This window comes from Panthera pardus, unplaced genomic scaffold (assembly GCF_024362965.1).
Source record: "Panthera pardus isolate Hobbes unplaced genomic scaffold, ASM2436296v1 HiC_scaffold_16, whole genome shotgun sequence".
NCBI classification, from domain to species: domain Eukaryota; kingdom Metazoa; phylum Chordata; class Mammalia; order Carnivora; family Felidae; genus Panthera; species Panthera pardus.
The window spans coordinates 30,039,218-30,064,642 of record NW_026526721.1 but is presented as its reverse complement, the minus strand read 5'-3'; positions in this window follow the sequence as shown (position 1 = coordinate 30,064,642).

Sequence of the window (25,425 nt, the reverse complement as noted above, 5' to 3'; positions counted from 1 at the left end):
ATTTGGCTATTGTTGAGAGTGCCGCTATAAACATTGGGGTACAGGTGCCCCTATGCATCAGTACTCCTGTCTGAAAATACTTCAAGAAGAGAATATATAAAAGAAAAGGAAGGTAAATATGATGATGAAGAGTAGGAAATAGAGGAAGAAAGAACAAAAAGAGAAACAAGAAAATTTTTTTTCCATGACAGAAATGCTGCAATTTGAAGATAAAAGTCTATTATTATTTGCTTTTAGAGTTTCAATTATTTTTTTTAATTACACAAAATTATATTAGAAAGAGGCTGAGAGAGCACATGAGCAGGGGAGAGTGGCAGAGGGAGAGAGAGAGAGAGAGAGAGAGAATCCCAAGCAGGTTCCACACTGAGCATAGAACCAGATGTGGGGCTTGATCCCACGACCCTGGGATCGTGACCTGAGCCAAAATCAAGATTTGGAAGCTCAAACTGACTGAGCCACCCAGGCACCCCTAGAGTTTCAATTTTTACTAACATGTTTAATATGGAAAGAATTAAGACAATACATTTTTAAAAAATTTAATATTTACATATTTGTTTTTATTTTAGAGAGAAAGCATGCAAGCAGGGGAGAGGGGTGGAGATGGAGAGAGAGAGAGAATCCTAAGCAATCTCCAAAGTCAATGTGTAGCCCAACGCAGGGCTTGTTCTCATGATCCTGGGATCATGACCTGAGCCAAGATCAAGAGTTAGTTGCTCAACTGAGCCACCCAGGGTGTCCCAACACACTATTTTTAAATATATTTTCTAACAAGACAAAAAGCAAAACTAAGTGACCTAAAAGAAAACATCCTTGTTTTTCCATACAAATATGGTCAGTCCATTTGTTTTTCTTGAATTAAAAAAATTGTTTTTTTTTTTCTGATTCATATTGTTGGATTAAGTCAAACCTGTTATGATTCAGAAAAAATAGTGTGACTCGATATAGATGAATGTGTTTTCTCCAGGTACTCTGACTCTGACGAACAGACAAAATAAGTTTTCATATTTCTGAGCAAGATTAAAATTGACTTGAATAATTTTTAGTTAGGAAACAATTCAGAATCCAGAACTGTTCAAATGAGAACTATGATAATTTACTTTACCTCTGGTCATAAAATATTTCACTCTCAAACATCTCTTTCATATAACAACACTGCCAATGGCAGGCAAATATAGTAAATAGATCTGTTTTTCAAAGACATATCATTCTTCAATAGAAAGAAAATTATAGAATAATAATTGGAAATTATTTTACCTTCAAGGATACATCAAAGCAATGGCATTATTATATGCTTTGACATACCAATTCAAGATAGAGAGATATACTAAATCACGGACATCTATGATTTAAACAGGCATTTATCAGTTTTAAAAGACAACAGCCTGATCCACAGCAATAACAAAAAGATAATTCAGTTATCATATTTTTGATCCACAGAGATGACATTTGAAATATCAAAACATATACAAAATCATATCTGTATACCAAAAACCTAATAGGATCTAAAATGCACTGAATTAACAAATTGTAATGGAAATAATGGTAATAGGTTTTGTGAAATTGGAGGAAGGAATGTTTTTTCTCCAGAGATAAGTAACACCTAAGTAACAGCTAAGTAACCATCTAAGTAACAAAGTATAGGCCAAGACTTCTAAGAGAGATAGGACTGTCCAAGGGAATGCTTTATTAATCCTTACTACTGAAAATTCGAACAAATCCCATATCATTTAGGCAGAATGTTTTATCAATGCATAGCCTTTATGTTAAGATAATTAAGTTTTGGTTATAAAAATTAAAAAATGAACTAATTAAAATAGTTTTCCAGAGGAAATAAGCTGTACTTTCAATTAGACCTTACCACGATTTTGAAGACTTTCCTCTTTCCTATCCCCAAGATTATCCCTGGCCATTCTGTCCCTCTCCAATGAGAGAGAAATGAATCAAATGAATTTATGTATGCAAATGACTTGTCAAAAGGGGAAGAAATGATAATAACATTACAAAAAAGCACACATAGGATAATGTTTAATAAATACTTTCAAAAAGCCAAAAATGTTAATTTTAAGTAATTGATAAAACTGTGAGATATTCCTGGGAATGGAATGGTCTCCATTGTTTTCTTTGGAAGAGTTGGCCCTGGGAAGAAATCAGAATAGTTATTTATCTTTTGAGGTAGGAGGTTGGCCCCACTATTCAGGTAATGATGATAAGTTGAAGGGTTGTTAGAGATGTAGAAATTGTCTTCAATTGTTCATATTTTCTCAGTGAATTAACAAGCAAAATGATCAGCTTACAGAAAGGGATGGAAAGGATGTCTTATAGATTTGAGGAGAGTGGAAAAAAGTATTAGTCTTGGGAAGAGAGAAAATGAATTTGCTAGAGAAATGAAGGAGGAGTTCTTGCCTCCATTGAAAGTCATTGGTCATTAATATAGAATGAATTGAGCCAATCTGGTTGTGTGTTTCCCTCCAGCTATGCAGGTAAAAAGTAGGCAAGGAATTTAATCAGATTTACATTTTTGTCAGTTGAGTAGGGAAGATGAAGAGAAACATTGCAAACCAGGAGAGCATGTATTTGAGAAAGTGGTTATTAGGTTGGTCCAGGAAATTGAAGTCGGGTAAGGAGAGAAGTGAAGTAATATAGGACTATCAATTAGTCTATGAATTAGAAATCCATAAGGATTGGAATTATTGTTGGTAACTGGGCACTAGATGGGGTGGACAGAACAGATAGGAAATGACAGCTATCAGTGGAATGCTTGATTGGAGATTATGGTAATGATTATTGGCAGAGGCAAAGAGAGGTTAAAATGACAGGAGTCAAAGTCCAAGAAATCAGGGCACTACAGTGTTGGATGTGTCAAATTTGTGGATATCATTCATAATCACAAAGATTTAAGACTTCAGTGAATTTTCATAGGGAAGCTGCCTAGGAATGCAGATCTTTGTGTGCTGTTGGTGCCCTTCCCTTGTGTGGTCTCCATATAGGGATGGGGTTACTAAACCAGAGACTGAAACAGAGTTCTGAATGTTCTGGAAGACATTCCCCACCTCCCATCTCCTTTAATAATGTCAGTATTTATAGCTTCATTGCCATAGTCTTCCTAAAAATCCATAAGTCCTGATCTCATAAATGTCCTATATTCCTAGTAGTTCAAATCCCCACAAGGAACTCAACTCCCAAATCCTCTTTGTGCAAAGACTTTTATCCTTGTATGCATATTCCTAAATTTGCCTACCATGCCACCTCTCTTGACTTCTAGCACTCTCTGGTAGTCATGCCACTTCATCAAAAAATCCTTCAGTGTTGTCAGCTTCTTCCCTGAATGTTACAGAACTGAAATTGCTATTTCTGGTGAGGATATTGTTTGCACTGTATCCCCTAAAGTGGAGGAAACGTCATCTCCTTCAACCTTTTTCCTTGAGCTCATTGAAATCTAGGCCATTATTTCTCCTCCTCTCTCTCCAATTTATTTTAGTTTCATGAAGCTTACACCATTAAATTCAACAATCTACCAATAGTACTTGTTTTGGTCATCCTAGAGCCTTTCTGTCATTCTCTGTTTTGTCTTGAAATGTTATTAATTAGCACTTTCCTGAAAACTCTCTCTTCCTCTCGCATACCACACCTGCCATAATTCTTTCATTTCAGTATCCATATCAACTCAAAAAGAGGTAAAAGGACCAACAGACCCACAACCATAGAAAATACTGTAAAATTATTAGTCAGATATCTAACCTTAAAGACATTAAATTTCTAATGGTTTTACATAGATTTTTATTAAAAAATTAAAGCTAATAATTCCTAAGTTACTTAAACTGAGAAAGAACATAGAAAAACATAGAAATCACTCCACCTTATTCAACAAAGTAGCATATTCTTAATACACAAAATTCGATGATAGCAGCACAGAAGAAAGCTATTGTTCAATATTAGAAAGATAATTTAATGAATTATGAAGGTAAGTATAAAATTCTAAAACACTGGCAAATAAAATCAAAAACTTTAAAAAATCTACCATGAAAAATACAAAGGTGGTTAAATATTAAGAATTATACAAATGCCATCCATCATGTTAATGAGTAAAAAGTGAAAAAATAAACCATGTGATTTTGATTGATGTTGAAGAAGCATTTGATGACATTCAAAATCCATTCCAGACTTTGTACTTGCTCAGCAAGCTTGTGAAAGAAAGAGCTGTCTTGATTTGATAAAGAGAATCCACCAGAAAACTTCAAGAAATGTCACACTTCATGGTGAAATATTAGAAACATTACCACTAAGGTGAGCAGTCAGATAAGGATGCCGCCATCACTGACTGACCCAGTGCAACAAGCAAGAGGAATATTCAGAGTGGCAAGTGGGGGCGCCTGGGTGGCTCAGCCGGTTAAGTGTCCCACTTCATCTCAGATCATGATCTCACGGTTCATGGGTTTGAGCCCACCGTGGGGCTCTGTGCTGACAGCTCAGAGCCTGGAGTCTGCTTTGGATTCTGTGTCTCCTTCTCTCTCTCTGCCCTTCCCTGCTTGCTCTCTGCCTCTCTCTCTCTCTCTCAAAAATAAATAAACATAAGAAAAAAAAAGAGTGGTGAGTGATACTGAGTAATGTATGGAAGTATTGGATCGCTATATTGTACACCTGAAACTAATATAGCACTTTATGTTAACTACACAGGAATTAAAATTTAAAAACTTTAAAAAAAAGAGTAGCAAGTGATTAAAAGGAAGACACAAAATTGTCATTATTTAATGATAGTGTCTACTGAGGTAGTACAAAATAATTAATGAAAAAGACTGTTTTCCTGAAACTGGTTGGAGTATCCAGTAAGAGTCAGTTATAACTTCAATGTAGAAAAAGCACATTATAAGTGATCAATAAAATATGATAGAAAATATGTAATTCACTATGGTAACAAAAATATATGAATTAACTATAAATCATCCTAAGAAGTTTTCAAGCCCTGTATCAAAATTTGGGGAAAGATCAGTCCAGAACAGAGGAAGGACAGATCCTTAAAGGGAGGCACTTGAGATGAGGGCAGAACACCCTTGATATTCCCATTTTACTTTTTTAAAAATATTTATTTATTTTTGAGATAGAGAAAGACAGAGCATGAACAGGGAGGGCCAGAGAGAGGAGACAGAGAATCTGAAGCAGGCTCCAGGCTCCGAGCTGTGAGCACAGAGCTCCACACGGCGCTCTAACTCATGGACTGTGAGATCATGACCTGAGCTGAAGTCAGATGCTTGACCGACTGAGCCACCCAGGCGCCCCTTGATATTCCCATTTTAGAACTGCTTAGCCCAGGGTCACCTGGCTGGCTCAATTGGTAGAATTTGTGACTCTTGATCTTGGGGTTGTGAGTTTGAGCCCCATATTCGGTTTAGAGCTTACTTAAAAAAAATAATGGTATAAGAAAAAACCCTGCTTAATCTAGTAGTTTTTGTTTTTTGTTTGTTTTTACCTGATTTTAGGTAATGAAGTGGCCAATCCTGTGGACTCAAAACAGACAAACTGAGTTCAAATCCTGACCACATAATATACTAAGTATGTTTGTTGATTTAAGCCTTCTAGGCCTCAAGTTTATATTCTTAACAACAAAAAGAATGATGATAGTAATTATTTTTATTGGACTGTTACTAAAAGTGAGATATGCCATGTAAATTTCTTAATGCAATGTCTGTCACATGGTAGTAGTTCAATAACCCACTATCATTTTTCTCATGGATTATTATCATATCTTCCTAACCAGTCTCTCTAATGCTACCCTTGGCTCTCTACAATCTGTTCCCAGCACACAGTGATCCTATTAAAAAGTATCTTAGATGATGGTAATCTTTGGCTCAGAATCCTTAAATGGCTTCCTTTATATGTGAGTAGAAGTCATCCTTATAATGGACTAAAAGACCTTTTTATTTGGAATCATGTTCTCTCCCTTTTCCTACTCCATTCCCGCTTCTTTCTCAGGGAACTTGAATTTGTGCTTCCTCTGCTTGGAATACTCTGCCTTAAGTTTGCTGACTTACTTCCTTCATCTCTTTGCTCAAAAGTCCCTTTTTGTAGAGAACCTTCTTCACCACCCTATCTAAAACTGAGAAATGGGTACCTGTGTGGCGTCTGACTCTTGATTTTGGCTCAGGTCATGATCCCAGGGCCATGGGATCAAGCCATGCCTTGGACCCCCCCACTGTCAGCAAGGAGTCTGCTGGGGATTCTCTCTTTCCCTCTCTCTTGGCCTCTCCCCTGTTCTCTCTCTCTCCCTTAAAATTAACTTAAAAATATATAAAAAATAAAAATAAAACTGAAAAACAAAACAACCCCCAAACTCTCATCCCAGCACTCCTTATTCCTGTTTTCTTTTAAAATTATTTTTCCATTATTACTATATAATAGACATTATACTTGATATAAATATCTACTATTGTCTTCCCTGTAAGAGTGTAATCTACATAGTGGTAGGGATCTTCACCTGTTTTCTTCTTTCCTTTCTCCCTTTATCTAGAACAACTCTTGACATGCGGTATATATTTAATAAAAAATTGTTCCATGACTTGTTGTTATTCCAACATTACTATAAACTGGAGCATTGAATTCATTTCCATGTGTTAATGTACTTACTACTAAATGGTACCAATTTTCATCTTTCAACAGCATATTTTTTATGGCGATTTTATCACTTTGCTCCCTTTAATTCCTAGCATAGGTGAGCTCCCTTTCAGATGTGGTGGTCCTTGATTATCTTGACCTGTGATTTTGTGAATACCCCAGGTAGATCCGATCTCTCTCAATTATTCCTTGATATCCATTTCTTTAAGATCTTATGCTTTAACATGTTACAATTAAAGGAGAAATAATGCCTGTATTTCAAATATATTTTCCATAAGCTTGGGAATCCAATGCCAAGAGTAAAAAAAAACCAGCCTCAGTGCTTACACTGAGCAAGTGAGCCAATCCTATCTCAGTCAGCAATTTGGCTCAGTAACGGGTTTCTCTACCACTGTAAACATGAATCAGGTTCTCAACACTTATCATCAGTCAAGCCTTGGGGGCACAGCTATGATTTGGAGAAGGTTATAGGAAGTTGTGTAGGCTTGGCTCCAACAGAAGTGCCACTGTGGTGTATAAATAGTGTGAAGAATGAATAAAAATGATGAAGAACGTCTTAAAGTTCTGACCAAACAATCTGTCAACTTTTGAGGGCATTACAAGATCCAGGAAAAATTGGCTTTTATGTTAAAGGTTATTAGTCCTCAACAGATAATCTTTTCTGGAGGAAGCATGAACCAAAGTGGAGATTAGAGGATTTTAAACATTACACACGTGTGAACATTTACCAAAGAAAATGAGCCGATAAATCAGTTTCCTTAACTCTTTCTGGCACTGATAAAAACCCAGAGCCCAAATCCTTCAGTGGCATAAGATAATCAAAAGCATGTTTTGGAGTGATGTGTAGACAATGATTCATAAATGGTAAAGCTGGCAATGTCATATGGTAACAAAATCTACTTAACATGATTCTTCCCATATATGGCTGCAATTATAATCTTGATGGAGAACACATATTAGTTTGGTTGAAGTTTTTATAAAATTTTATCTAATCCATGTTCACATGTATTTTAATTGGATTTTATTTAATTGGATCTATATTTAAACTTTTGGAAAATCAGTAGTAACTCTGGTTCTACTGATGTTCACCATCATAACACTTAACTAGATTGATTTAAAAGTCTTCTTTTTGGGAGTGCTGGGTGGCTCAGTCAGTTAAGCATCCGATTCATGGTTTCAGCTTGGGTCATGATCTCATGGTTTTCAGATCCAAGTCAGGCTCCGCACTGAGCATGGAGCCTGCTTGGGATTTCCTCTCTCTACCCCTCTCCCACTTGTGCATGCTCTTTCTCTCAAAATACATAAATAAAACATTAAAAAAAATCTTCTTTTGGGATCTTGCTATCCATTAACAGTGATATTGTAATTTGAATGTATTTAAAGTCACCAAAATATTTTGAATTCCCTAGTGGTGGATAAATACAAATCTATAGTAATAGAATTTTAGAGATAATTCCACATTAGTGTTTTTAACACTCATGGTTTTTTTTTTTCTAATAAACCTTATCCCTCAAATCACTCTACTAGTTCCATCTTATGCAAATAGTAGTTTGAGTGGGAATATGACAAGTCTTTTGGCCTGAGATAATATATCTAATATGGCTTCCTAAGGTTTGACTAATACATGCACACCAGAGAAAGTATGCACTTGAGTGTACCCATAATGTGACTGCAGGAGAAGGCTGGTGCTGGAATTCCGGTTTTCTTGCATCAGAGAATATCAGAAAAGATTTTTGGAGAGAACTGTGTTTATTGATTTTAGTAGCAGGACATTTTTAAAATATATATATTTTAATGTATAATAATGTATTTAAATACATTAATGTATTTAATGTAATTAAATAATGTATTTATCTTTGAGAGAGAGAGACAGATCAGGAGCAGGGGAGGGGCTGAGAGAGGAAGACGCAGAATCTGAAGCAGGCTCCTGGCTCTGAGCTGTCAGCACAGAGCCTGATGCGGACTCCCACTCACCAGCAGTGAGATCATGACCTGAGCCATAGATGGATGCTTTAACTGACTGAGCCACCCAGATACCCCAGAACATTTTTTTTTACTGAAGCAATACCCAGTATCTCAATTTAATAACCCGAGCTTTTTTTTTTTTTTAAGAATTTCACTTTTTTAAATGCTTATTGATTTTTGAGAGATAGAAAGAGTAACTGCAAGCCAGGGAGGGACAGAGAGAGAGAGAGTGGGGGACAAGATCTGAAGAGGGCTCTGCACTGATAGCAATGAGCCCAATGCAGGGCTCGAACTTACAAACTGCTTGATCATGACCCTGAGCTGAAGTCTGATGCTTGACCAACTGAGCCACCCAGGAATACCATCCCCCATCCATCCAGTCAAGTTTTTTTTTTTTAATTGAAGTATAAAGATTGGATGGGAAAGGGAGAAGGTAAAGACCATCCTCCCCCCACCTCATGTACCATTGTGCTACCTTTGATATACCCCCTCTGTACCTTAGGACTCAATAGAAGATTCTTTGAAAATAGATTCACTTTTTACAATTTATTTTTACTTTAGTTAATTTTATGTTAAATTATTTATTGCCTAGAGGCGAGAACTGGTGGGCACAGCAGTTTAATGCCATTATTTAAAAGCTGAAACAGCAGAGAAGCCAGGAGGCCAGATAATTTCCCTAGGATCACATGGCTGGTCTTTGAAATGGAATCTGGATTACTGCTTTTCTTACCACATCAACCCTAAAAAAAAAAACAAAAAAAAAAACAAAAAAACAAAAACCAGCAACAACAACAAAAAAAAAAAACAGAAAAAAAATGCTTCCTGAAGCAAAAGCAGAACAACCTCATTAATAATCAAAAAATGCACATTGAAACAAGGAAGTGCCATATTTTTCCTTTTAAATGGATACTTTTGAAAGAAGCACTACTACTTAAAACCTGTTAGCAAATACTAATGATTATCCCATAAAAAATAGTACATTTTCTAAGATTTAGCCTAGGACTGCCAGATAAAACTTTCCTATGACGTTCTTGCTCTGTCCAGTATCAAGTGCTACTAGCATTTCAAATGTGGCTAGTGTGACTGAGGAATGAAATAATAATTGTAGCTAATTTACATGTAAGTTAACGTAAATATAATGCAAGTAGCCACATGTGACTAGGGGCCATCAAGTGAGCCCAGACCTGGTCCATTCCTTCCTCTCTATATCATCTCTCACCACACTCTCATCTGTCATTCTATGGCTTGTCCATATTAAAATCCCAGTTTTATGAATGGAACCATTCTCCTCTGACTCAGAGCCAGTCTGTTAGTATCACTTCCCAATTTCTCACTGCCCTTCTCTTAGCCAACATCTATTCACCTTTCATGTTTTGAGAAGATGATGCTTTTCCTGAGAAGGTGTCTGAATCCTCCAACCCATTTCTACCTTAATCCTGTTTAGATAGTATCTACCTGAGGCAGATAGCACTTATTCTTCCAGAGGGCAATTACGTTTGCTATCTTTTTCCACCCTAGAGACTGTAAGGGTCTCTGTGGAAAAAGCTGTGCCAGTTATAAGCATATCACTTGCCATATATATTTTGAACAAATGAATAAATGAATGAATAAATGAAAGTTTAAATGTCTACCTAATTGTATTAATTATATTTTTGAAAGGTTGGCAGAAAAAAAAACATGGTTGCAATGGGGAGTAATATTGTCTTCTCTCAAGCAGAGTAATGACAGACTAATTCCACACTTCAGTCTAACAGTAGTATAATGAATTGATTAGATGGACTATTGCTTAGAAATCCATTCAAATAGTCAGCTGTGGGGTAATGATGGTCTGTACTAGAGTCATTCAAATGGCCATGGAAAAGAAGATGTGAGTCTGAAAGACATGTTGGTAATTGGGTTGAATAGAACAGAAAAAAAACCTGAATAGTCAGAAACAATTTCAAAGTGTCTTTTGTAAGAAATACAGAGTATAGTAATTTCAAACAAAGATATTACATTTGGGAGGTAAATAAAACTGTGGTTGATATATTAATAAAAACAATGATGTACAAGTAAATTCAGAGGTATGTCTAAGTGTGAAATGTCTAAGTGACAAAATTACATAAACAGTTGGTAATACATGACTATTGAGAATGTAAACGAGAAATCAAACTAAAAGTTGGGGATATTAAAGCCATATGATTATTTGTGTGTGTGTGTGTTTTTTTTAAGGAAATCAGTGCAGGAAGAAGAAAATAAAATGGTAACTAAGTGTTTAAATATATGCAAGGAAATAGAAGGAAATGGAAATACCAGTAGACTATAAATACACAAAAAAATCAACACTAATGTTTTAAATTATTTTTATTTATTTATTTTGATAGAGACAGAGACCGTGTAAGAAGGGGAGGGGGAGAGAGAGAATCTGAACAGCGCTGGATTTCTCGAACTCACGAAATTGTGAGAGTATGACCTTAGCCAAAACCGAGAGTTGGACGCTTAACAGACTGAACCACTAGGTGCCCCAACACTAGTGTTTTAAAGGGGGGGGCATGGTTAAAGGTATTGACGTACCCAGAGAAACTGAATTGGAAAAAAAGTGAGCCAATGAAATTTGCACTTAATCTTAGCCAAAAGGCCGAGAAGCAATGAGAGCCAATGAAATTTGGATAGTCTTAGTAGAGTGATGTTTGAGACAGTTCTCATTCTTACACCTTGTGTAAAGCAGAAATGTTAACATTCCATACTTCTCAAGTGGCCAGAGGGTTCTATTCCAGATAGGAAACCATACACTTAGAGGCTGGGCTTGCTGTATTATTATTATTTTTATTTTTTTAATACTATTGGGGACCGGATAAAATTTTGTGTTTTATTTTATTTTTAAGAGATAGAACGTGGAGGTCTGCCAAAAGTTTACCCTTTAAAGCTTAATACAAGTAATTTTAAAGAAATATTTGTCATTTTTTCAAATGGGTCTATAACCCATAGGGTTTATATGGATTTTTTTTGTAATAAGTTAGTCTTTTAGCCCTTTGGGCATAGAACTTCAAACAAAAACTTATGTGCTAATACTGTATTAGGAAGTGCTTTTCCAAGGAAGTCACTGTGAGAGACAAGGGAAGGGGGGAGAGCAAAAATACAGAGGAGAGTTACCAAACTTTCTATAATTTGTGTCAAGCACAATTTCACCATGTTTAAAAGGTAGTCTGAACTATCGAATCTCAGTCTACCTTGAGGTAAAGAAAGGAGAATTTATACCTCATATTCCTAATTATATTGTCATAGGTTTGCTTCATGAGCTGTTAATACACTCTACTCCACCCAAATACATACACTTCCAGGTGGCCCACAAGCAGTCCCTAATGCGTCCCATGACGTCTCATGTTTCAGAAACAATAAGAAAGCATCAAGGAGAAAGGCAGAGTGTGCCATGTGGGCATCAAGCAAGATGCAAGTGATGTTGGCTAGTGCAAAGCCAGTACTTGCAGTACCGGAATGAGATAGAGTCCAAAGGCCTCAGAGAGAGACCCTCCTACGAAGTTCGTAGATGCCACTAAGAGTATCTGATGTAGTTCACAAGTACCACCCACTTTACTCTTTCTTCCCTGACCCTAGCACTCAAGGGTGGCAAGCATACAGCCTCTAATTTGAGTTCTATTTTTGTGATGGGGTAATTATGGACAGTGAATGTACAAGTGTGCGAACACAGATATTTTTAGATAATACATATCCTGAGATAGTTTGAGTAGGAAATAATGACCTGGCTTTCTTAACTCTGATATTAATAGATAATGGTAATTTTCATACCAGCTGTATTTTGTACAGCTTGGTCTTTGAAATCTTATACTCTTGAGATAAATCTTTATTTTTAAAAAAATATTTGTTTGATAAATATTTCATCATCCTGAGGTGTGCTTTTGCCCTTTCCACCCAACAAAACTTCATGAATCCTTAAGGCTAAATTAAAAAGTCATCTTTTCTGGGGCACCCGGATGGCTCAGTTGGTTGTGTCCAACTTAGGCTCAGGCCATGACTTTGTGGTCTATGAATTTGAGCCCCGTATCCGGCTCTGTGCTGGCAGCTCAATGCCCGGAGCCTGCTTCAAATTCTGTGTCTCTCTTTCTTTCTGCCCCTCCCCTACTCACGCTCTATCTCTCTCTCTCAAAAATAAATAAACATTAACAAATTTTAATAAAAAAAGTCACCTTTTCTCTAAGGATAGTACTGTATAGTTGAATCTTACTTTAGCTTAAGCTCTTAAGTCCCTTTGTAAGTAAAAATTGAGGACGGTCAAAAATAACCATGAAAATAATTTAAATCACCCACTAGAAATAGTATTATACTTATAAAGATTATATTATATATAATAATAATTACATAATAATTATTATAGTGTAAAATTTTATATTATTATATAATTATATATATGTATAATTATGTATATATAATCCATATATATATATAGTTTGTTTATATAAATCTATATGAAATCTCCTAGGTCTTGGCTACTCAGTGTTTTCTGTGTGGCTTCAAGTCTCAAGAAAGCCTTAAAATCAGTCACACATTTCTTCTATCATTTTTGCTCTTGAGTCTCAGGCTTACTTGCATCTATTGTTTATTTAATAGAGTTAGGTATGTGACTCAACTCTACCGACCCAGACCTTCTCAAAAAGATTAACCATCTCTCCTTTGCACTTTGATTTCACCCTCTTTGTGCTATTGGCAGGCAGTTTATCATATTTATCGTGTCTATTTGGGGAGATGTGACAGTGAGGCATTCTCTACAGTCATCTCCCATTTGAATATAATGTTTTGTTTCCTTAGAGAGGCACTAGCATTAGAATTAAAAAATAGGAAACATTAAAATACAATCTAATAGGAAAGCATCAGGAATAATAACATGAAAAAAATAATAACCCAAATATCCCTAGGTTTCTAGCAATTTGCTGAATAAAAATCTATTCCCTGATTTGATCTTTTAGTTGCTTACAACTGTGTTCCTAGATGGCAATGCTGAGAACTGAAGCTAGGAGTGGTCATGGTCCCAGGGGAGTCCTGTTCTGCAAATCCTGACTTGACATAAGAGTCGTCTCCCTCAAAAGTCTTCTCTGTGGCATTTCCCTACAGCTCTAACAGCATTGTGTTTGTTCTCTACAGAACCATCCATTTTGCTGAAAAGTGAGTTCCATGAAGACAGGGAGTATTTCTTATCTTTGTATTCCTGGTGTCCAGTAGAGTTTAGAGGATAATAGGTCCTAAATATTTGAAGATATAAGGAAAAATTTTAAATTATGAATGTTTCCACATAAAATTGTATCAATTCTTAACAATCATCTCAAAGCATATTATATTAAATTAAATTTCATTAGCTGACAATGAGGATATTTGTGTTTATGGTATTTATTATTGTTTTATTATAAAACAGAACTATGCTGAATTTAAACTCAATTCCTAAGAAGCTTTTTTAAATCTATCATAAAAAAACACGTGGAGACGTGCCACTTAGATGATTCATTATAGTGTTTATGCCCATACTAAGCAAGAAGAGATAATTAAACCCCCTAGTGTGTTCACACAGAGGCTTGATAAATGTTTATTAATTATTATGGATGTGCTATAGATAACAAAAGACAATATATCTTGGGTCATTTAAAATCAGCTGGTGTCTAGTTTCAGAATTGAATTTTTCTCATTGCATTTCTCTATTGCCTGAATATAGCTCCAGCTTGAATAATTAAATCAAGGACTCTTAAGCAAAACTCTCTAATGCAATCTTGAAAGAGAACGTTGTTGAACAACAAGTCCCAGAACCAACTCTACACTGAATATTTCTAACAATCTTAGGAAACCATTGGCTTGATAATAGCTGCTCCTTGGACATCAGAATTTAATTAGGCAATCTTGCATTGGACACCAGATAAAGTAAATGGATAGTTAGCAACCTTAGATCACATGGCACGGAATAAATCATAATACAAGACTTATTCCATTTGCTTCCTTCTATAGTGAGATACTAAATTGGTTTGAGATAAATGGTTTCCATCATATGCCTCTGTTGAGGACAAAAACCAGAAAATGACACTATTAATATACTGAATTTGCCTCATTATTCAGGAAGATTAGAATAAAGAACCAAGATAACAGGTCTGTAGATTGTTTTCCTAGCATATTAGAGGGCTTTGCTAATGACTACAAAGTTTGAGATCATTTATATAAATCACAAAATGTGAGCATGGCAGTAGTGTTAAATAATTAGGAATATGTTTCAATAATATTTCAAGATTTCTTACATACTTATAATAGTTTTTCCCTTGTAAGCTTATGAAGTAATTAATCTGTGTAGACTTTCCTAATAGATTAAAACAAACAATATACAAGAATTTTTCAATGAAAATTTTAGGCCATCTATTTATACTTATACGTATTAGGGAGCAAATTATACATATGACTGCTCATGATTCTAGGTAATTATTTCAGGAAGAGTCATTACATTTCCTATTAAACAGTTAGGATACAGCCAATTAATGCTTTATAAAATTTAGAGCAGTTCTAAAATAAGTGATCTAATGGGTGATGATAATATTTTTGTTTGCTATCATGTAAGCAGATGAGGTCATTCTCCTTCCTTCAGGCAGAATTTCAAGTTAAATTTCCTTTTACAGATATGGTGTCTTTAACATGGACACAAAAAATTTATAATGGAAACTAATTAAAGCTGGGAACCCCACACCATTTGACATATCATACTTAAGAGTTACTCATTTTAAAAATTCTCTTTCACAGAGTAGCTTACAGTTTCTATGCAAGACTTGAGGTTTGGGTGTAATAAAACTTTAGTTTTTGGGGTGCCTGGATGGCTCATTCAGTTAAGTGTCCGACTCTTGATCTCGACTCAAGTCATGATTTCACAGTTCATGGGATGAAGTCCCACATTGGGCTCTGTGCTGACAGTGTGGAGCCTGCTTGGGATTCTCTCTCCCTCTGTTTCTCTCTCTCTCTGCCTCTCCTCTGCTCTCTCCTCTCTGCCTCTCAAAATAAATAAACTTTAGCAAAACAAAACAAAGAAACAAAACATTAGTTTCTTAGGATAGAATTCTGTATGAGAACAAATTTCTGTCAATTTCATAGATGGGCAAAAAGACTTAACAGTGGACAAATGCAGTAAATAATCATGAACGAATTAATACAGGTAACTTATTTTCCAGAAAGTTCTCAATAGATTTTGAAAATCATTTAATCCTGATACTCAGTTTTGTATTATATCAGAGCTATGTATTTTTCTAACTTTATTTTTTGTTACTTTAATGCATTTTTTGCATAGTATGCTACAGGTTAACAGATGCCACAAGTGGCAAAAACACTAATGTTATTTTCAAGAAAGGGAAAAGCTATTTCGTCTCTTTGAAAGTATTTGAAATACAGGGAGAGAGGGTTGAGGGGAGATAGAGCTATCTGAGAAAGCAGTGATGACATTGTATTTTCAGATGGGCTGAAGATTAACTGTGTACTAAGAGGTAAAAGCCAAGTAGGTAAATGAGGGTATGCAACATACTGAATAGTTCTGATTATATAGAATTATTGAATGTGACATTAACAGACTGACAACACACTTGTTTCATCACCACAAGAATTTGTACTGTTAAAAGCAGTATTGTAACTAACAACAACAGCCTCAACAAAACCCAAACTTAACCTATAAATCAAAAACCAAGCACGATAAATGTCACCCACAAAGAAACTCAACCTACCACACAACGAATGCCCTGGTGATCTTGCTGAGTCAAACCAAACAGTAATTACGAGGGCAGGCATGGAAAACAGCAGACAGAGTTATGTTTGATCACACATCAGGCTTTGCCTTTCTTTCTTTCTGTCAGAGTCAGGGCCATAATCATAGTGCCCCATTTAGATGCCACGTCTGGGTCAAAAGACATATTCAGAGATCCAAATAAGCACTCTGAGTGGGAGAAAACTATTGACCTATGAACATCTTTACTTGCATGCTGATTTTTATTCAGCATGTAATTTATTCTGATGTAAAATGGAAGATACATACTTTGAAGTTCTAGAATAACTTTGCAGCAGGAATATGTCCTAATAGTGACATTCTTCCAGTTATTCCAATTTGACAAATTCCTGAAAATTTGGGGAATGGCATAGGAGGTTAGTAAGTCAGTGCAGTGTAGCAGATGAGGTTCAGAAACAGAAGTCTCCCTTAACCTCAAGTCTATTGCAACTGTGCTTTCCTCATTTTAAAATGTAAGAACTAAAGAATTTCTAAGAACCCTGAACCCTGAACACTTGAAGATTCAGTGACTGTATATATTTTTATACATCTAACTTCAGATTTTAAAATACAGGAATAAATTCACATTCTTTGATTTGAAATATCCTAGAGATTAAGTATCATTAGGTGTTGTTTTGGGGCATAGTCTTTTCTGTTTTAAGGATTCCCTCTTGTATAATTCTATACACTCCGATCCAATTTACTAACAGAGAAAGAGATACAGGGCATTGTGGTTAATTGCAGAAAATCATCGCCAATGACTATTTCTGAGGTCTGGTAAGCCATCTGAAAGATCAAACAGTACACAAAACTAGGTACAGTGTATTATAATTAAGCATCACAGCTAATGGCCCTCGAACAAAACTCTGCTGGAAGACACAGTGATTAGAGACACCTGCAGGTTAATAATTAGAAGCATCTGAGCACAGAAGCAATTAATATAGGAAAACTCTCCCAGGAGAGAAAAGGCTGAGTAATAAACAAAATAAGATTCCTTCCAAATTCTCATTTTAAAAAGTCTGTGTTAATAAAGTGTCACCAAGTCCAAACTTTTTAGGAATGCATTAAAATACTTATACATAGTTGTTCTATAGCATATTTCTTTAAGTTCACTGTACCCATAAATGTTTTTACCTAGTGTGATCAGCAATGATTATTTTTCTCCATTTACCAAGTGAGTAGCAAACAATTTGGAGCTATTAAGGATCAGGTATGAGAACTAGTTGTAATGATTTGCTAGGCAAAACAGAGACCACTGACATCGATTTTATATCTAACAACCTGATTTTTCAAACTAAAAATCATACTAACAGGTCTAACGAACTATTGTAGGTAAAAAGGTTCTAACTTTTGAAGTGTGAACCTGTTTTGGTCTTCATATGGAAACATTTGCATCATTTTGGGAGAGCATGCTTTTTTAAATATTCAATAAACACTCTTGGCTACACACCGAAACATGTTCAGCTGGCATACAGTCCTCTATTTTGTGCTGACCATCTTTTAATCTTTATTGTGTATATGTATATGCATTCCTCATTTCAAAATTGTATCAGTTTTAGACATCTTAAATACATAATATTCAATTAGGTGGCACTGTTCATTCTCTGTTCCAAGCTGATTGCAAAAGTAGATGTTTTGAGGGTATATAGCAAAGGCTAATGTATTCCTAAGCAAAATGGAAAAATGATAAACCAGGAAAAAGAGAGACATTAAAGGACATTAAAGGACTGCTCTGGCCATGTGACCTAATCATTAAAAAACACTTCCAGGGGAAAAAAAAAATCTAACATTACAGAAAAACGGATTCATGAATTATGTATAGTCATAAAGGCCCTTGGAAAACATGTAAAATTCAAGCCCTAAATCATTACTTTGAGAACTACTTCTATTATTTTTCTTTGTCTTATAATGAATAATTTGCAACAGAATCCCAATGCGTGTACACCCTATAGCAAAATTTACTTGGTCAAACATGAAAGATACCATACTCTAATTTATTTTTGCTTTTACCTTTTTGATAGTATTATCTTTTGTTCACAGGGACAGATGTTAAACAGTTTAGGACACAGTGGTTCAGATTTCTGATAATTAGTGTCTAAACTGATGGTGAGCAAACATTATAGACAGTATAAAAGTTCCAAAAAATATTAGCTTTATTATTATTATTATTATTTTATCATTGTAATTAAATGACTGCTTCAGAATGTCTCTCTTTGTATGCAATCCATATCAGATTTGTTCTATTACTGTAGCTCTCTCTGACTTCTTAATTGCCCTTGTTAGCCTCAGTCTTCTAGACTTATAATAACCTCAGAGGCCTTTGTAGATATATTCTGTTTGCTATGCTTATTTCATTGCTTTGCTTTTAAAAAAAAAAGTCCCTTAAATTTGATTTTTCTTCTCTTCTTTTTTTTTTCCAAGAAAGACATTACACTTACAGGGATTGTTTAGATTTTTCTCTCTGTCATCTTTTCTCTGGCACTTTGATACTCAAAGTGACGTCCCATGGGCCTCAGCTGGGAGCTTGCTAAAAACACAGATTGTTATACTACTAACCAGGACCTATTGAATCACAGGTTTCACTTTAAGAAGATCCCAGGAAATCCAAATGCACATTCAAGTTTTAGGAGCATTGCACTTAGCACCAAGTACATACTGGATTAAAAATGAATATATGATTTTTCTCCTCTTCTCTACACATTTCCTTTGACTTTCAATATAAAAGCGTTGATTGGAAATGGCATAGAATTTCAGTAGAGGAATGGATATTAGCATAAAAGTAGAACTGAAGAAATCACCTTGGTGGGTCTTTTTATGAATAAGTCCTCCAGCTTGGTTCAATTGAAATTTATATTAAAAATAAATTAGATTTAAATTTAAGAATGTTATTAAATTATACCCCTCTCACATGTTTATTATTCTAGCTGAATATATATATATATATATATATATATATATATATATATTGCATTTAAAAATTTTTTTAAACCATGATATATTTTCTCTCTTTGTAAGCACACAGAGAGGAAAGGGGAGCGTGAAATGAATCATCGGGAGGTAAAAACAAACATTTACTCCATTCATTTTCACATTATTCACATACAGCTTAGAATTTTCAATGATTATGCTTCAAGTCTTCAAAGCCTTGCTTCCTTTTCAGTCTCTTTTCTATTTTTATAGTATCTGTGGGTATCTGGGTAGGCACCACTGGTATGCAGAATTAAGTCCTAGACTACTTGTTCTCCAATGATAAAGAGTTTCTTTTTTCTACTGAGTAAAGGAAAATGGTGGTAGTTGGCAAAATTTTACTTAGTAATCTTGGTTTACAATTTTTAGTGTGGATCTTAGCTCAGACTTTCCTATTCAGTATTAGGGTCTAGCAGTGATCTAACTTATTGAATATAAAACAAATATCAGATTATATTTTAAAATTTTTATATTTATTTCCATGGGAAATGTTTAAAGAGAGCCTAAAATATTTTTCATTGTAAGCCAGTTACATACCTTTAGAATGCAAAGGATAAATTTTAGTGAAAGAGATTTGACATTGCTTTTCCTGTTATTATTTTGAAGAGTCACTAATAAAGAGGAATAATGAATAACTCTCCTTTGAGTCAGTTTTAGCTTTCATTTCACTTTTTTAAGGCTGTTTAAGAAACTTTTGTAAAACCTTAATTGCTAAAAACACTTCAGTAAAATTACCATCAGCCAGAGTTTAAAAGTTTCTTTTATTTACCTTGTATCCATTTCTTACAAGGTTTCTTGATGTTTCCGTAAATGAAGTGCTCAATGAGTCATGGGGACAGAATGGGCTGGACTGAATTGTGTTCCCTCAAAATTGATATAATGATCCCTTAACCCCCAATGTGACTGTATTTAGAGATTGAGTTTTTAGGATGTAATTACTGATTTGAATTGAGGTTTGAACACCCTTGAGGACAAAGGGAAAGCCAGTTGTTTTCTTAAACTGATTAATTGAATTTTCCTACAAAAAATATATGTGAAATTTCTATACCTAACTCATTTTATAGGTAAGTCAGCGGCTCTGGGCAGAGTTGGCATTAAAATTATTTTGTAGGGCTTCTACACGTAATCCCACACGCTTCTTTCTTGAGGGTGGGATCCTAATAAGACAGAATCAGTGGCCTTATATGAAGAGGAGGAAATCTCCTTCTAGACTCCCCCCACATTTCTTGCTTTCTCTCTCTCCACCCCCTGCCCCCCCCCCCAACACACACAAACCCTCAAGAAAGGCCATATGAACACAGCAAGAAGGCAGATATTTTTAAGCCAGGAAGAGAGCTCTCACTCGAGTCCAGCCATACTGGTCCCCTGATCTTGGACTTCCAGCCCCAGAAGTGTGAGAACATAAGGTTCTATGGTTTAAGCCACCCAGTCCAGGGTATTTTGATATGCCAACCTGAATAAACTAAAAGAGATTTGCTACTGAGAAGTGTGGCAAAAACCAAAAAAATGTGGAAGCAACTTTGGAACTGGGTAATGGGTGGAGGCTGGAAACATTCTGAGGAGCATGCTGCAAATACAAATATTAAAGACGATTCTGGTGCAATCTCAGGCAGAAATAAGGAACTTGTTACTGGAAACTAGAGGAAAGGTGACCTTTGTTATAAACTGATAGAGAACTTCACTGAACTGTCTTGTAGTTTATTGTGGAAGATAGAATTTGTGAGCATTGAAATTAGATATTTAACTGAGAAGATTTCCAATCCAAGTGTTGAAGGACCAGCTTGGTTCCTCCTGGCTGCTTACAGTAAAATGTGAAAAAGGAGAAATGAGTTGAGAAGAAATTATTAAGCAAAAAGAAACCCAAACTTAAAGATTTGGAAATTTCTTAGTCTATCCACATTGGGAAAAAAAGAGAGAGAGAGAGAAAGGAAAAGCATTTGTGCAGAAAACACCAAGACTATGACTGGAATATCACTTGCTAAAAAAATTATGGGATTATGCAAGCAAAGGTACTGTCAGCTTCAACTTGAGGGGGTGGAGAAAGGATGAAAGTAAAGAAAGCTGTGGGACTTCTTGGATTTGAGAGGACGGGATGAGAGAACTATTCAGTAGCAAATAAACTCTGTTATAGAAGAAGGAAAGATGAACCTGAAGGTGATTTAGAGATTGTGAAGACCACATCCTTGGTTTCAGCTGGACTGATGACCTCTGCCTTGGGGGCTGGACCTCAGCCTTGCAGAGCTATGGGAGTGAGACTCCCAGCTAGGGCTTTGGGGGTTGACTCTACCAGTCCTGTGAGCCTGGAATGCAGAGCATCGAACCAAAGAGGATTATTCTTGGGTCTTAAGATCTAATGGAAATTGCCCTGCTAGGTTTTGCACTTGCTTGGGGCCTGTCACCTTTTTCTTCCTTCCTGTCTCTCCCTTGTGGACTCAGAATGTCTAATCAATGTCTGGCTGTCCTTTCTTTGTATTGTATTTTGGAAGTAATAACTTCACTGTTCCACATATTCACAACTGGAGAAGAATTCGACCTTAAGATGAATCATACATCCAATCTCATAACGGATTTATATATTTAGATGAGACTTTGAATTTTTGGGTGTTAGTTTGGTAGTGGAATAAGTTAAGACTCTTGGGATTATTAGGGTAGAAAGGGTGTATTTTGCATATGAGAAGGATATGAGTCTAGGGGCCAGGGTGGAATATTATGGACTGAACGCTTACCCCAAAATCCACATGCTGAAGTCCTAATCTTCAATGTGATTGCATATAGAGATAGGTCTTTTAGGAGATAATTAAGAATAAATGAGTTCATATAGGTATGGTCTTGATCTGACAAGATCAGTAGCCTTAAAAGAAGAGGGAGGGAGAGACAGAGAGAGAGAGAGTCTTTCTCTTTCCTTGGGTACACACATACCTCTTGTGAGAGAAGGCCATCTGCAAGCCAGGAAGATAGCTGTCAGCAGAACATGATCATGCTGGCCCCTGATCTTAGACTTCCAGACTCTAGAACTATGCTAAAATACATTTTTGTTGTTTAAACCACCCAATCTATGGTTATTATGTTTTGGCAGCTGGATCTGACTCAGAGAGCGGATATTTATAGAATATCTACTATGTGTCATAGAACTTTTGAAGATGCAAAGTAGAAAATGGTGGTTTAAAACAAAAGAAACAAAGCAAACCTGTCTCATAAATTATTTCCTACTAGGAATAAAAAGGCTCTAAAGAGTTGTGTGTTAACTACTAGCTCCTATTTATTACCCTTCCCACCAACTAACTCCCTTCTTTCCTCCACCTCAAGTTCTAAGATACATTTTTTCCCCCTCTCTCTCATGTGCTTAGTATTCCAGAGCTTCTACATGGCCTTAGAGCACAGAATACAATTAGGCTTGGTTTCTGACCTAACAGCATATTATACTGAAAGAAAAATAACTTCAGGTGTGTGTTGTTCGCATATGATTCAGATTACCATCCTTTGACCAGAACCAAAATATTTCTCAGAAAAACCTTTAAGCTAACGTTAAACTGGTCTGTGCAGAGAAATTTCATTATCACATTTCCTGGTCAGTGCTACTGCTATGAGAAGCTCCAACTTTCAAATACTAACAAAATAATACCATTTTATGTTACATGTTCATGTATAAAATATTTGTGTAATTTGAGAGTCTTGGAAAGCATGGAAAACATTAAGTCTTGTTAACTTTTATGGAAATACAAAATACCTTCTTAGGATTTGGGAAAATTTTCTTTTCTAAATTCGAATGTCTTAAAAATATATCTGGAATAGTATCTGGTATGAATGCATATATTAACATCTAGGGCACAAAATAGCAACTATTTGTAGTTTGATTAGACAGTATTTATTGTTCTGGAGGAGAATGTCAGAAATTTCTTTTTTCTTTCTTTTCTTTCTTTCTTCTTTCTTCCTTCCTTTCGCAATTTCTAATTGCAGTGAAATAGCAAGAGGTTCATAAATTTTACTTCTTCCATGCGATTATTCTTGTGAAGGCCTTATTCCATTGAACACAGGCATTTATTTTTGCAGAGTTGAAAGTGAGGTCAAAAAATGCAAGCCAGAAAAGGCAAAGAATGTATCTCCCACTAGAATCTCTAGAAGAAATGCAACTCTGCTGACACCCCCGTTTTACCACTTTTAAAATCCATTTTGGACTTCTGACTTCCAGACTGGACTAAATTTCTATTGCCTTAAGCCACTAAATTTGTAGTAATTCATTAAGCAGAAATAGGAAACAAATGCACTCTACAGAGCAAGGAAATAATTTTCACATTATATCATTAAACAATTAAGCCACAGAAAGAGTTAATTCTGTTACATATGTAGCATTTCAATTATGTGTTCCCATGGAGTCAGGCAGTATGTTTTCTTGTCTTATCTTTGTCATTTGCTAACTGGGAAACCTCAGGAAATCATTTCTCCTGTCTGAATCATGTGTCCTCTTCTTTGCATTAAGTATGAACAAATTCAACAAAATCATCATCTCTCAAATTTTCTTTACTACTAATTCCATGCCCTTTCAAGGCTTTTCTCAATCACCTTCTATTTACATTTCAATGGTGCCTGGGTGTCTCAGTCTGTTGAGTGCCCAGCTCTTGATTTTGGCTCAGGTCATGATTCCAATGTTGTGGAATCGAGCCCCACGTCTGGTTCTATGCTCAGCATGGAGCCTACTTGGGATTCTCTCTCTCTCCCTCTGCCCCTTTCCCCTACTCATGAGCATGCTCTCACTCTCTCTCTTTAAGACCAAAAAAACATTTTATTTATTTATTTATTTATTTATTTATTTATTTACTTGTTTGTTTATTTATTTATATTTATGTTTAACTATCAATGGACTTTAATTTTTGGTTGTTTGAACTATGGTAAAAATAAGTGCATTAAAATGTTTTTGTTTTTGTTTTTTTTTTTTAATAGCCATAATTTCCTTCTGTCCCTGGGTTTTTGATATGAACTTCTGTGTTGGGTTGTGGAGGAAGTGGAGGCAGAATAGCCTCTCCACTGGCTTGAGAATCAGAGTATGAAGACTGTCTTGGCTTTGAAAATCTGACTTCAAACAAAACCATGCCAACCCAATCTCTGGAACGTTTTATATAGTTTGAGAATTAATCAGGAGCATCCTTGGGGTTTCTTAAGGAGATTTCTGGGCAATAATGAATAATTGATTGAAAGAGAATAGAGTCAAGAGATTTGATGGCAGCTTGATCAGTTATTTCATCTAATAACTTGCAGTTTGGCTTCAGAAGATTCTTAAGTCTGAGATGTAGTGTGGGCAGACAAAAACAAGAGTTAATGGCTCTTCTAAGTCAAAGACATTTTTTTTTTTATTGGCCTGAAAACAAACAACTAACTTCTACATAGAATGTTTAACCTAAAGCTTTTGTTTAACCTAATGGCACTTAGATTCCTTTTCTCAAATTCCCAGGGTGACTTATCTCTTCAGTCAATCAAACGTGGCTGGCCCACTAACCTGCTCTCCTCTCTAACTTGGGGGTCTCAGGGAAATTGACATTCTTTAGTTTACTTCTGTTATGCTTCTGTTTGGTTCTTTCTCTGTTCTATTTATTCAGCTAGTGCCATTCTCTGTTTCAAGGCCACCAGGGTCAATAACCAAATTAGGAGAAGACTAAAGCCTTGTCATTCTGGGTGATAAACTTCAGAATACCCCGTGTGCCTCTGATAATTGGAAAGAAGCAATGAAAAGAGAAACTTTTCCTAGCATTGGCAGCTCATATGCCAGATGAGCAAATTTTTTGAGAAAGCTTTCAGAGCAAAGTGTATATTCAAAGTGTGTGCTATTGCTGTTGTTTCAAATCTTGCCATTTCTGCAAGTGACAGTACAAGGCAGTCTACGGAAGTGAGAGATGCCACAAGTTTCCAGGAAGCACTTTGTTCAGTTCATTCCATAATTCAAAGAACATTTGGGGAAAAAAATTGGATATTCAAACAAAAAGTTTGCTGATTATATAAGGAGATTTGCTGTTTCTCAAATGCAGAGTGTCCTCAGGAGTCTGTATCGACACAAGGTACTACATAAAAAATAAAATAATTCCCATGGTTTACAAGTCATTCAATATACCCTTATTCCAGTTCTGAAATAA